This window comes from Pituophis catenifer, unplaced genomic scaffold (genome assembly GCF_029215685.1).
Source record: "Pituophis catenifer annectens isolate HBS135680 unplaced genomic scaffold, rPitCat1.0.hap2 SCAF_8, whole genome shotgun sequence".
Lineage (NCBI taxonomy): Eukaryota > Metazoa > Chordata > Lepidosauria > Squamata > Colubridae > Pituophis > Pituophis catenifer.
Genome location: NW_027256888.1, coordinates 29,391,930 through 29,404,679, shown reverse-complemented (window position 1 = coordinate 29,404,679; position 12,750 = coordinate 29,391,930). Strand labels below are relative to the sequence as shown.

The 12,750-nt window shown below is 46.9% G+C and overlaps 1 long non-coding RNA gene across 2 annotated transcripts in view; it reads left to right on the top strand.

The window, feature by feature from the left end:
• LOC139320575 (uncharacterized) overlaps positions 1-1,294 on the top strand; it is a 53,845-nt gene extending 52,551 nt beyond the window's left edge. Inside the window, exon 3 of one of the 2 annotated variants that reach the window (XR_011600702.1) lies at positions 1,037-1,294. This is a non-coding gene — a long non-coding RNA (uncharacterized lncRNA). Of the gene's footprint in view, positions 1-713; positions 763-1,036 lie in introns of those variants that run through there. The other variant, XR_011600703.1, reaches the window with a different exon arrangement.
• Positions 1,295-12,750: the final 11,456 nt, after the last annotated feature.

Below are 12,750 nucleotides of genomic sequence, written 5' to 3'. Positions count from 1 at the left end.
ATTCGCCATCACGGCTCTAGACTATACAGGGGTCAGTTACAGTATTTGGTATAATAGAAAGGGTACCCGTTGTCTGAAGCTACTTGAGTGAAAAGTTGGAATGTGAATGCTGATACTCTAGTAAAGCAATTTCATTATCAATTCCCTGAGAAGCCAAAGGGAACTCCTGGAGGGGGGAGAGGGGGTTAAAAGGTTATGTACAAGGCATTAACCCCATCTTTTGTGTTTTGTCTGCTTTATTTTTCAGGGTGTGTTTTTTTTCTGCGGGGGGGGGGGATGCCTGTCAGCTTTGGATGTCATATTAGACCAGAAACTTCCATGCTGCCACCTTCTCATGTGTGGAAAAGTAGGATTTAGTAGAGGGGTTGTCTTTAGACATAATAGCATTCTTCCTGTTGGTCAAGGTCAGGCCGATCCTGAATCTGGAGAAGGAATGGTCAGAGTGCTGTCTTGAGATGGGATGGATGGTGATTGGTGCATGTGATCGACTGAGGAGTGAGGGGGTGGTTTGGGGAGTTTTGATTTACTGAGGGAAAATCTGGACCTTTCAGATCCGGGTTTTCCCAGATGTGTCAGTTTACCTATTCTAGTAAACAGAACTTTGAAAAATGCTTGCTTCAGAGTTTTTACTTGGGGTTGGAGGTTTTTCTGGAATGCTGACATCAGCTTAGCTTCCCTCGCCTGCTAAGGAAAGTGCATCTGGTCTTTCACAGAAGTTTGCTAAAGCTGGTGGTAGGCTCCCTGATCAGACCGAGCAGCCCCAAAACCAAGAGTGATGCAGGGGAAGATGCATTATGATGTAAAGAAGATTCTGTATTCAAAATTGCATAGAGGCAGATTGCAGTACCTTGTGCAGTGGAAGGGGTGCCCACTTTCTGAGGCCACATGAGTCAAGAGCTGGGATGTGAAGGCAGATAGGTTAGTCAAACAGTTTAATGACAAGTTCCCCCAGAAACCTAAGAGACCTCCTGGGGGAGGAAGAGGGTGTGTGGGCTGAGCCTTGACTAACTTCTCCCTGTATATTTTTGTCTTGCAGGAAATTCTCTTCAACTGGGGGGGGGGGCAGCCTGTCAACCCTGAAGCTGACCTGACTGAAGCCAGCTTGAAGCTTCAGTGTTGCTACCCTGGAACTGAGGGATAGGGAGGGGGGATTAGAGATAGCTGTGGTTTTATAGCCAAAATAAAATACTTTCTCTTTGGGAACCAAGGACATTCTCACACATGGCCCAAGGAAAGAGGAGTGAGGTCACCAGACATCCAGACAGAGTCTTGATTGGACCATGTGACTGATTGTTTGGGGTTGAAGGAAAACTTTTACTTTTAATTAGGTGAAAATCACAGGAACCTTCAGAGTCAGTTTTCACCAGATCTTTGCCAATATGATATATCCAATAAAGCTATTCTTTGAGGAATCCATCTGCCTCCGAGTTTTGCTTGCTATGGGTCTATTACTTGGAACCCTGACACATGGACTGTATAGATAGATTCAGTCAATAACAATTAAAATTACTTGTGGTATATATGTTAACAGTTTGCTATTTGGAATTGAATTTTTTATTTTTCTCTCTTTCCAAATTTCATTAACTGGTGATTTCTCTTTTAATGTAATTAAAGTAATTAAAGTTACTTGCCTTAACTCTGCTTAAAATGACTCTAAAAGATATTTTTTTGTGGTTGCCAATTTAATGACAGAAATGTTAATATTTTAAATAGTCATATAAATATATTAACAATAAACTCTCGATAGAAGTAAACATCCTTGTTGAAGAGTCAGCAATATTTTCTAGTTATAGGTTGCACTGTATGTGTAAGGACTTGCCTCTCCTTTCTCTTCAAGAAAGCAGAACTCTTGAAACTAGCATCATTTCAAAAGAAACTTTTATTGGGAGATAATGATAGCAAGAAAAGCAAGACAGGATCTGAAATTCCCACTCAAAACCATTAGGTTAAAAGTTGTAGAAACCCCTCCCCTCCATCCAGTCCAAAGGAGAGCCAATCCACAGGTGCAAGGTTGTTGTGAGAAGGTGATAAGAAGCTGTTATTTGCTCATTCCCTCAGAGCTGAGACAAAACAGATGGCCCCAGGCTATTCCTTCCCCCCTCCCATTCCCAGGAAGATACATCAAAGTAAAAGAAAGTCCAGATACAAGGAAAGGTTGTAAACTGACATCAGGCCCTCCCCGCAAGAATGGCAGCATTCTAATAGGGATCTATGGGGACCTGACATGCTGCCCACTTAGGAGAAAGAGAACTCCACCTGGAAGAGACAAGAAAGGAGGGGAAGGAAGAAAATACAAATGATTAGTTAGGTTTATCAGGGTATTGGGTATGGAAACATTTTAGCAATTTAGGAGCTTTAATGTGCTTTTTATGCACCCACTCGTTTTCAGACGAGGGAAGGTTTTTCCAGATCAGTAGGTACTGGGTTGTCCCATGATATTTCCTTGAGTCAAGTATCTCTTTAATTTCAAAATGTTGTTCACCCTCAACCATAATGGGCTGTGATGGTGTAGCCATCTTAGGTCTAACAGGGGAGGTTATTTCTGGTTTCAAAAGGCTACAATGGAACACCAGGTGTACTTGTTTTAGTGTTTTTGGTAGCTGGAGCTCTACTGTAACTGGGTTTATAATGCGTGTGATTGTGAACGGACCTATAAATTTTGGTTCTAGTTTTTTTGAGGCTGTAAGGACTGTAAAAACTGAGTAGACAAATAAACCCTATCTCCAAATTTAAAAAGTTTTGGCTCTATCTGCTTTTTGTTTGCCTGCACTTTGTAAGCTGCTCTCACCTCCACTAATGCTTTTCTTACTACTGGCCATGTGTTTTGTAATTGTTCTATCCACTCTTTTAGGGATGCTATGGTGGGTTCTTCGGCTGCTAGTTCTAGCATGGGGTTAAAGTCTTGACCAGTAGCCACACAGAAAAGGGTGAAACCTGTGCTGGAGTGGATTGCATTGTTGTAAGCAACCTCTGAAAAGGACAGGAGATTGGTCTAGTCACCTTGCTGATAGTTTATGAAGCATCTTAGGTATTGTTCCAGAATGAGTTTGCTCATTCCAATCCACCATTCATTTGGGGATGATGACTAGAACTCAGCCTCTGATCAGTCCCCAGGAGGGTTAAGAATGGCCTCCAGAATGTTGAGGTGAATTGGACCCCACAGTCTGAAATTATCCTCTGTGGGGCACCATGCAAATGGTAGATATGGTGCAGAAACATTTTGGCTAAGGTTTTGACCATAGGAATTTTCTGACATGGGATGAAATGGACCTCTTTTGAGAACAGGTCCATCACTATCCAAATGAGAGTATTTCCCATGCTTTTGGGCAATTCTATGATAAAATCCATGGAAATCTCTCTCCAGGTATTTTTCCTTGTTGTCTTTCTGCTGTTGCACAAATACGGCAGCTGGCAACATAGCTTTCAATGTCCATTTTTAGGGATGGCTACCAGAACTGCCTTTTTACTAAGTGTAGTGTTTTTATGAACCCAAAGTGTCCTGCCGTTTTTGAGTCATGGCAGGTCTGTATAACTTTAAGTCTCTGTTCTCAGGAACATACAGTTTACCCACCATCCAGAGTAAGCCACCTTTCATGGAGCAGGAATCCTTGTGGTTCAAGAACCACTCATCGTCAACTAATGCCTGCTTAAAAGCCTAGGTAGTGGCATTGTCTGGAGGATCATCCCCTTTCACTTGTGTTCTAGTGATCACCCTTGAGGCTAGTTGGGTTGTTGAGAGCAAAGGTTTAACTATTAATGGTTTGCTGCTATTGTATTGTGGCAGCCTTGACAAAGCATCTGGCAGGATTTTTTTCCCTCCTGGTATGTATTGGATGGTGAAATTCAATCATTGAAAGTATTGAACCCATTGCACTTGCTTGGGAGATAATTTCCTCAGGGTTTTTAGGGCTTCCAGATTTTTATGGTCAGTCCACACCTGGAATAGAATTCTACTCCCCTCTAGGAAGTGACGCCAAATGAGGAAATGTGATAACCCAGGGCTAGGCACGGAAACAACACAGCCAGAATGAAGACTTAACTCCCCTTTATTGTTCCAACTTTCCCCCAAAAGTCCCACCATTTCCTGAAAGACCAGGAGCCAACCTCTAAACATACACCTCCAATAGTTCCTGGCTGCTATTAGTCCAGAGGAGCAGCACAGTTCTGAGAGTTTGGTTTCAGAGAGTCCTTGTCACAGGAAGAGTTCCCTGGGACTGCAGCAGCACCCGGAGTATAATTGTGTCACTGTGACCTCGCACATAGCCAGGCCAGCAAACAAGGCAAACAAGACAAAACACATCAAATATCCAGACGTCAGTAACATCACATGAGACTAGAAAAAACAATGCTTGTTTCTGACGAATGCCGTTCCCAATAGTGTCTCTTTAAATCTCATTACCCAGGTGAGCCTTGTGAAGAGGGGTGGGGTGCCCTCCTTCTGAATTGTTGGATTGCCCTGTGCTGATCCTGCCTCCTCTCCATTCTTTGTCCTCGGGGATTGGGGGGAGGCAAGTGCTCATTGCTGGAGCTCCATAGCTCCTCTACTCCACTACCTGCCCTGTCCTCCCCCCTCACTTGGTCCTCCTGCACCCCCTCTCCTTTGCTGGCAACCCTTTATTTATTTATTTTATTTATTTATTTATTGCGATTTATATGCCGCCTTTCTCCCTAGGGACTCAAGGCGGCTTACAAAATGACAACTTCAATACAAATCACAATACAATATCAAATTAAAATCAGTAACCCAATTAAAAACGATTTAAAATTATACCAGTGTACCCCCAAACGGATCAGTTTAATTGGCGGAAGAGCCACGTCTTCAGCTCGCGACGGAAGGAAAGAAGGTCGGGGGCTGTCCTGAGCTCAGTGGGCAATCCATTCCAGAGGGTCGGGGCTCCCACAGAGAACGCCCTCCCCCTGGGGGTCGTCAGCCGACATTGTTTGGCCGACGGCACCCTGAGGAGGCCGACTCTGTGAGAGCGCACAGGACGATGGGAGAACGGCTGGAAATGGTCCTGCAAGTACCCCGGGCCTAAGCCATGAAGGGCTTTATAGGTGAGCACCAGCACCTTGAAACGTATCCGGAGTGCCACCGGTAGCCAGTGCAGCTCATGCAGGAGAGGTGTTACACGGGAGTAACTAGACACCCCCGTAACTACCCGCGCGGCTGCATTTTGGACTAGCTGAAGCCTCCGGACACATCCCAAGGGCAGCCCCATGTAGAGGGTGTTACAGTAGTCCAACCTAGAGGTAACAAGGGCGTGAGTGACCGTGGCGAGGGCATCCCGGTCTAGGAACGGACGCAACTGGCGCACAAGACGGACCTGTGCGAAGGCCCCCCTGGTTACGGCCGTCAGATGGTCATCTAAAGACAGCCGAGAATCCAGGAGGACACCCAAGTTGCGGACCCTGTCGGAGGGAGCAAGGATTTCACCTCCGATCATTAAGGATGGAACCTCCAGATCCCGGGATGCCGGCATCCACAGCCACTCAGTCTTGGAAGGGTTGAGTCTAAGCCTGTTCCTCCCCATCCAAACCCGCACCGCTTCCAGGCAGTGGGACATCACGGAAAGGGCACAAGGGACCCAGGACTGCCTCCTCCTCCTCCTCTGGTTGTTCCTCCATTTGGCCCTAGCCAGTGGTGAAGTGCTACCGGTTCGGGTGAACCGGTAGTAAAAAAAGCTACCAGTTTGAACCGGTATTTCCTATGATCAGCTGTGCTGCATGATTTATATTTGCCAGAAAGCAGGAAATCCTACTTTCTAGCTAATCTAAATCGTGCGGCACAGCTGTTCCCCCTCGCTGTTCTATTTACCTTGTTAAGCCTCATTTTTCCATGCAAAATGCATGTTTGGTGTGCACTGCGCATGCGCGGGCAACGAACCGGTGGCAATCCACAGAGGATTTCACCACTGGCCCTAACTCTGTCTCATCCTCCTCAGAAGACTCAGTCTCCAACAGGGCTATGACAGGAGAGCCCAAGAGACTGCATAGGCCTCTTTTTCCCACACTGCCCATCACTGCTCTGTCAATTTTTTTGAGATATGTGCACAGGGCTGTAATTGGCCCTGTTCATTTTCCTGGAGTAGGACAGCCCTGTCAACCACATCGTAGCATCTGCTTGGATGACAAAAAGTTTTTCCGGGTCCGGGTGTTTTAGCACCAGCTCAGTGGGAAAAAAGCCTCTTTAATTTCTTGAATGCCACCTGGCATTCCATGGTCCAGTTCAAGGGCTAGTTTGGTTTTGATTTGTCTCCTCCTCTGGTTTTTAGTAGGTTAATGATGGGGAGCATGATTTGGGCAAAAGCTGGGATGAATTGCCTATAGAAATTAGCAAAGCCAAGGAAGATTTGTAGTTGTCTTCTTGTGCATGGCGGGGCCACTCAGTTACTGCCCAAACCTTATCTGGTTCCATTTCTACTCCCTTGTTGGAGATGCGGTAGCCTAAATAGTCTATTTTCTCTTTGTGAAATTTGGATTTGGACAATTTGGTGTAGAGCTTTGCGGCTCGGAGTTTGTTTAGGACCACATGGACAAGTTTCACATTCTCTACTTTTGTCTCTGTGTCACCAAGTACACCAAAAACCCCTTGTAAAGATGCTCAAGAAGTACCTCATTTATTAGTTGCATGAACACAGCAGGGGCCCCTTGCAGTTCAAAAGGGAGCATGTTAAATTGGAAGCATCCAAATAGGCAGTTGAACATGGTTTCCACTCATCCCCTTCTTTAATCCTTACCCTGTAACAGGCTTTGCGCAAGTCCAATTTTTTTTTTTTAAATTCCCTTTAGCTAAACGGATCAGCATGTCCTTAATGAGTGGGAGGGAATATTGATTGTCCACGCACATTGCATTCAGACCACATAAGAGAAGAGACCCATCTTTCTTCTCCTGGAACAGAACTGGGGCAGCCACTTTGGGTCTGGTCAGCTGGACGAAACCCCAAGCCAAGTTTTTGTCTATAAAAGTGCCTAGTCCCTCCAGCTCCCTAGTGGTCATGGAATACAGTTTCGATTTTGGCAATTTAGCCCTGGAGAGGATTTCAGTGGTGCAGTCTGTGGGTTGATGGGTGGAAGTTCATCCTAGCCCTCTTCACTGAACACTTCAGCTTGGTCCCTGTATTCTCGGGGGATGCCTCACGACCGCTCGTGTCAGCCTGGTGGCTCCCCCACGCACCCGCAAACAACTACAAAGTTTCCTGGGTTTTGCTAATTTCTATCGACAGTTCATCCCCTCATTTGCAAAAATTGCCTTACCGATTACTAACCTTCTGAAAACAAAAGGAGAGGCGAGGCCGAAACCCTCCCGGCCTCTTGAGTGGACTATGGACTGTCAGGTGGCTTTTGAGAAACTGAAATGACTGTTTGCTGCTGAACTGGTCCTTAAACATGAAAGCCCCATTTGTTGTTCAGGCTGATACCAGCAATGTGGCCATTGGGGCGGTGTTACTCCAAGCAAATGCCAAGGGGAATTTGCAACCCTGCACCTATACCTCTCGGAAATTATCTGAGACCGAGAAGAGATGGGCCATATGGGAGAAGGAGGCTTTTGCTGTTCATTGGGCACTGTTAACGTGGAGTCTTTTCCTGGAAGGGGCGAAACACCCCTTTGAAGTGTGGACTGATCACAAAAACTTAGAGGCTTTAAAAACACCATGAAAACTGTCACCTAAGCAAGTCTGTTGGGCCCAACACTTTAACCAATTTAATTTCTCCCTGTGCTCCCTGGAGGGAAGAACTTTATGGCAGATGCCCTCTCGAGACTGCCTCAATACAATAGTGTTCAAGAGGAAATAATCCGTCTGGTTATACCCTCAAAACAGCTGGGGGCACCAGTGGTTACCAGAGCCCAGGCAAAAGTAGATCTAACCTTGTCCGGAGACTTGAGCAAGCAGTTGAAAGAAGCACTAAAAACTGGCAAGTGATTTTTAGCCCACTCCAATGAGTGTACACTTCGGGAAGGTCTCGCCTGGGTGGGAGCCAAACTGTATGTCCCCACCAGCCTGAGGGGGACAGTATTGCAATACGCCCATGATACTAAAATCACTGGGCATTTTGGCTTTGTGAAGACATTACATTTAGTTAAACGGCAATTCTGGTGGCCAGCGCTGAAGAAAGACATAGAAGCCTATGTGGCAAGCTGCCTCATACTGTATGTGCTTCAGCAAAGAGACCTCCTGGGAAACCACCTGGGCTGCTTCAGAGTGTAGCCGGGCTGGGAGTCCCATGGAAGGAAATCTCCATGGATTTTATTGTTGAGTTGCCCAAAAGTGGAGGGAATACAGTCATTTGGGTGGCTACTGATTTGTTTTCTAAACAAGTGTATTTTATCCCATGTCCCTTTGGGTAAAACTCTGGCTAAATTTTTGTCCACCGTGTGTACAGACTACACAGGGCTCCAGAGTGAATAATCTCAGACAGAGGGGTCCAGTTCACCTCCCATTTTTGGAAGGAGTTCCTGGCGTTGTTAGGCTCTGCCCAGGGATTAAGCTCCGCCCACCACCCTCAAACCAATGGGGCTTGTGAAAGAACTAACTCGGTGTTGGAACAATACCTTAGATGTTGCATAAATTATCAGCAAGATAACTGGGCGGACTTGTTGCCACTTGCACAGGTTGCCTATAATAACTCTATACACAGCAGTACTGTGTTTACCCCCTTTAAGGTAGCCTCCAGCCAAGACTTTGTGCCCATCCCGGAGTTACCTCAGGAAAACCCACAGATACTTTCTTTGGCTGAAAGGATTGAACAGCTACGTGGTACTTGGTCGGTAACACGTAAGACCCTGGACGAGGCTCACCAAACTCATAAAGTCCAAGCTGATAAGAAAAGACTTCAGGGTAGGGATTATAAAGTAGGAGATAAGGTTTTCCTTTCCACCAAATACTTGCAAACTACCCAAAAGTTGAAAAAACCTGGGCCCAAATACGTGGGTCCTTTCCCTATCGTACGCATAATTAACCCAGTTACGGTACATTAGAGTTGCCTAAAACCTTGCGAAGGATTCATCCGTTGTTTCATGTCAGTTTGCTGAAACCAGAGCGTTTGTCCCCTTTGCGTCCTGATGAAGAACCTCCTCCTGTCCCTATACTCATTGAAGGGGAACAGCATTTTGAGGTCAAAGAAATATTGGATTTGAGGAAAAATCGCGGTAAGGTGCAGTACTTGGTGGCCTGGAAACATTTCCCTTTAGCTCAGTCTAAATGGGTAAATAAGAGAGATGTTAGTGCTCCGAAGCAGCTGCAATTATTTTATTCCAAATATCCTGATAAACCTTAATCTTGGAGCTGTACTCATGTTCCTGGTTATGTAATTATCTATTTTCCCTTATTCTGTTTTTCTTGTAGGAATAATGTCTCTTCTGCAGGAGGGCCAAATTTCAGCTTCTGCCTTTTTATTGCTTGCTTGCTCGGCTGCCATTGTAATGGGGAAAGGGGGGAGCTGTTTGAATGTCTGGGAGGGGGGAAGTGAGCAAGTGGAGAACAGGGGAGAAAGTATTCCTCAGTGTTTTTTCTGAAGCTGGGAAGAGCGCTGATAACCACTCAAGGTCACCGTCATGGCATACCAGGAGGATGGCACCATCGGAAGCTGCACCCCACATGACCCCTAGAGGGGATGTGGATTGGATAATCCTGACTGGATGATTGGGGGGATGGTTTTAAGAATGCTTTCTATATGTGATTTTCGCGCCTATTGCCTCAGACCTTGCTTTTTTTTGGTTGCATTCAGTTCATACTCAGTAAAAATACCTTTCTCTATGAAAATGGAGTCAGGGTTTTTCTTTCTTGAGTACTAAAAGGAGGCACACCTGACAGCTCGTCTTTCAGAGGGGCAGTTGCTTCCTCCTTTTGCCACCACCCTGCTGCTGGCTGCCACTATAAAGATTAGAGTCTCACTGTGGCTCCCCATGGTGAGTTCTAGTGGCTCAGTGGCAAATGTAGCTGGGACTCTGCCTGCGACCAACCCATCAAGTTGGCAAAATGTGATCGGGTTCTTTAATTTTTTCAAGCGGACACCCAGTTTCCCCACTAGAGTTGGGCTGACCAAGCACCTGGTGCACCCAGAGTCTAGCAGGGCTCTTAATTTTACTCTTCTCCCCAAACTGGGGATTAGCAGTTCTAGGGGCAAGGGGCTCCTAAGGGAAAGCAAGTTCTAGGGCAGTGATAGCGAACCTTTTACAGACCGAGTGCCCAAACTGTAATCCAAAACCCACTTATTTATCGCAAAGTGCCAACAGGGCAATTTAATCTGAATAATGAGGTTTTACTACCTAAAATAATAATAAACAAGGCAGAGTTTAGCTAATTGTTCTTTAAAAAAAGTGATAAACACACTTTTCTGCTTTTGAAATATTACATTTAGCAACAATAAAAAAGAAAAACTTTTGTAATATAATTTCTCTTTCCCTTCCTCTCTCTCTTTCCCCCCTCTCTTTCTCTCTCTCTCTCTTTCCCTCCCCGCTCTTTCCCTCCCCCTCTCTTTCCCTCCCTCCCTCTCTCTTTCCCTCCCTCCCTCTCTTTCTCTCTTGTCTCTATCTCTCTCTTTCCCCATCTATCTGTCTTTCTCTTTCTCTTTCCCTCCCTCCCTCTCTCTTTTCCTCCCTCTCTGTCTCTCTCTGGGTGTGTCTCTCTCTTTGTATCCCCCTCCCTCCCTCCCTGATTCTTTTATTTCTTTTATATAAGCCCAATAATCAGGATGCAAGTCATGAGAACATAAACAGTATTTATTTCTTTGTTTCTATTGCAGGAGATCATCAGGCAAGGCAAGGGAACTGTGCAGGACATCAGAATATATACACAGTAGGAGGAGTCAAATGGTAAGGAGTCAGTGGGTGGGACAATTGATGTATAGATGATTAACCCTTACATGACTTTAAATATGTACATATAGTTAGGTATTTTCAACATGCAACACTCCCTCCCTCCCTCCATCTATCCGTGCTCTCCTGCCCAGCTTCATGTGTCATGTGAATCCAACCACTTGGGCTGTAGAGGGGGAGTGAAGGCTGGCAGGCAAAGCCAAGTGTTAGAGATCCACACAAAATAAGGCATCTCCAACCTGGATCCTGTTGCGGAGACACACATCCCTCTTCCCCTCTCCCCCCACAGCAGGGTCCCAGGCAGCCTGAGGACAACTCCCTCCTTGGAGGCAACCAGCAAGCGAACAAATGTGGTGCTCTGACTGGGAGGCAGCGGTGCAGAGCCCCACCTCTGGCTGGTGAGAGCGGAGCAGGCAGGGGGTTCACCTTCCCCATTGCTGCCATGGTGCTGGCGCTGGCTGGGAGGAACGTGCGAACTGAACATTTAGAGCTGGGCTTGGCGGAGTTTGCAAGTGAGTTCGGCGGGTCCACTTAGCAGGGAGGGAGACACTGGCCCATTTGGTTCACTTCAGCACGGGGTGGGAATGCAGAAGGTGGAGGAAATCCGTGCCTCTTGGCGTTCAGCCCTCAAAGACTCCTTTGGGGTGACTGGGAGGGGGGAAGGGGTGGGGCCATCCAGTAGTGGGATCACCCAATAGGGAACTGCAGCGAAGGGATGAAAAAGCTTGTGGCTTGCCGACACCCACCCCATGGCAGACTGTGCGGGGCAACAGTGCGCTTGCCCACAGAGAGGGCTCTGTGTGCCACCCCTGCCATGCGTGCCATAGGTTCGTCACCAGGGTTCTAGGGGTTTGATCGGCCCACTTACCAAGGGGTCATCCACCAGATCACTGTCAGATTGGCTGGGGCCTTCCTTGGATGGGGTTGGAGTTCCCTCTCTGGATTTTGGGAATGGGCAGAATTCTCTGACCTTGCTGCTTTTCAGGGCAGTGTCTTTGATGCATGGGGTAGACTTGGCCGAGTTTCCTGCAAGCAAGTGATCACTTTTCTTGATCAGTGTCTTTTATTGTCATTCGGCAGCCCGGTGGCCTTCTTTTCCACACTTGAAACAGGTGGTTGAGTGTGGAGTTCTGCTTGTGGTTTGTAGGGCTCTTGCTTCCTCTCAGGTGGTGATCTTTTCCAGACACTGCTGGACCAGTACTGATTCCTCGCTTGGTTGATTTTGGCCTCTTCCCCCAGGACGTACCAGTCATGAAGACCATTCGGTGCCCCATGGGCAATGCAGGTGTGGTAGAGGTTGGCATTTAGCCCATCCTTGAAGCAGCTCATCAGGATGTCCTCCGGCCAGTCCATGCAACAGGTCAGGTCTCGGAACTCTTCGGTGTATTCAGCCACTGGCTGGCGGCCTTGTCTCATGTTCTTAATGTGATCTCTGAGTCACATGGTCCAATCAAGATGCTGTCTGGTTGCCTAGTGACATCACTCCTCCTTCCTCGGGACAGTTGTGAAAATGTCCTTGGTTCCCAAGAGAAAGTATTTTATTTTGGCTACAAAACCCCAGCTATCTCTAATCCCCCCTCCCAATCCCTCAGCTCAGCTCAGATATTCTGGCCTTGTGGTCAGCTAAAGGGTCCTCAAACCTCAGCCAGAGGGCCATCATGAAATGATCAAATTTCCAGAGCTCCGGAGCGTTTGCATTATGGAGGGTCACCATCCACCTCACAGCTGCTCCCTCTAGGGCCAGGGTGATGACCTGAACCTGGGCTCCCTAGGTTGGGAAATCTTGGCCATACTCCTGCATGTAGGTGAGGACACCTATGAGAAAGGTGAGGACACCTATGAGGACACCTACGGTGGCTGAGGAAGAATCCCGGGGATCTCTATCAAACTTGATGCTCAGGGGGGTGCTTTTCCTTCCTGCTGGGGAGCTCTCC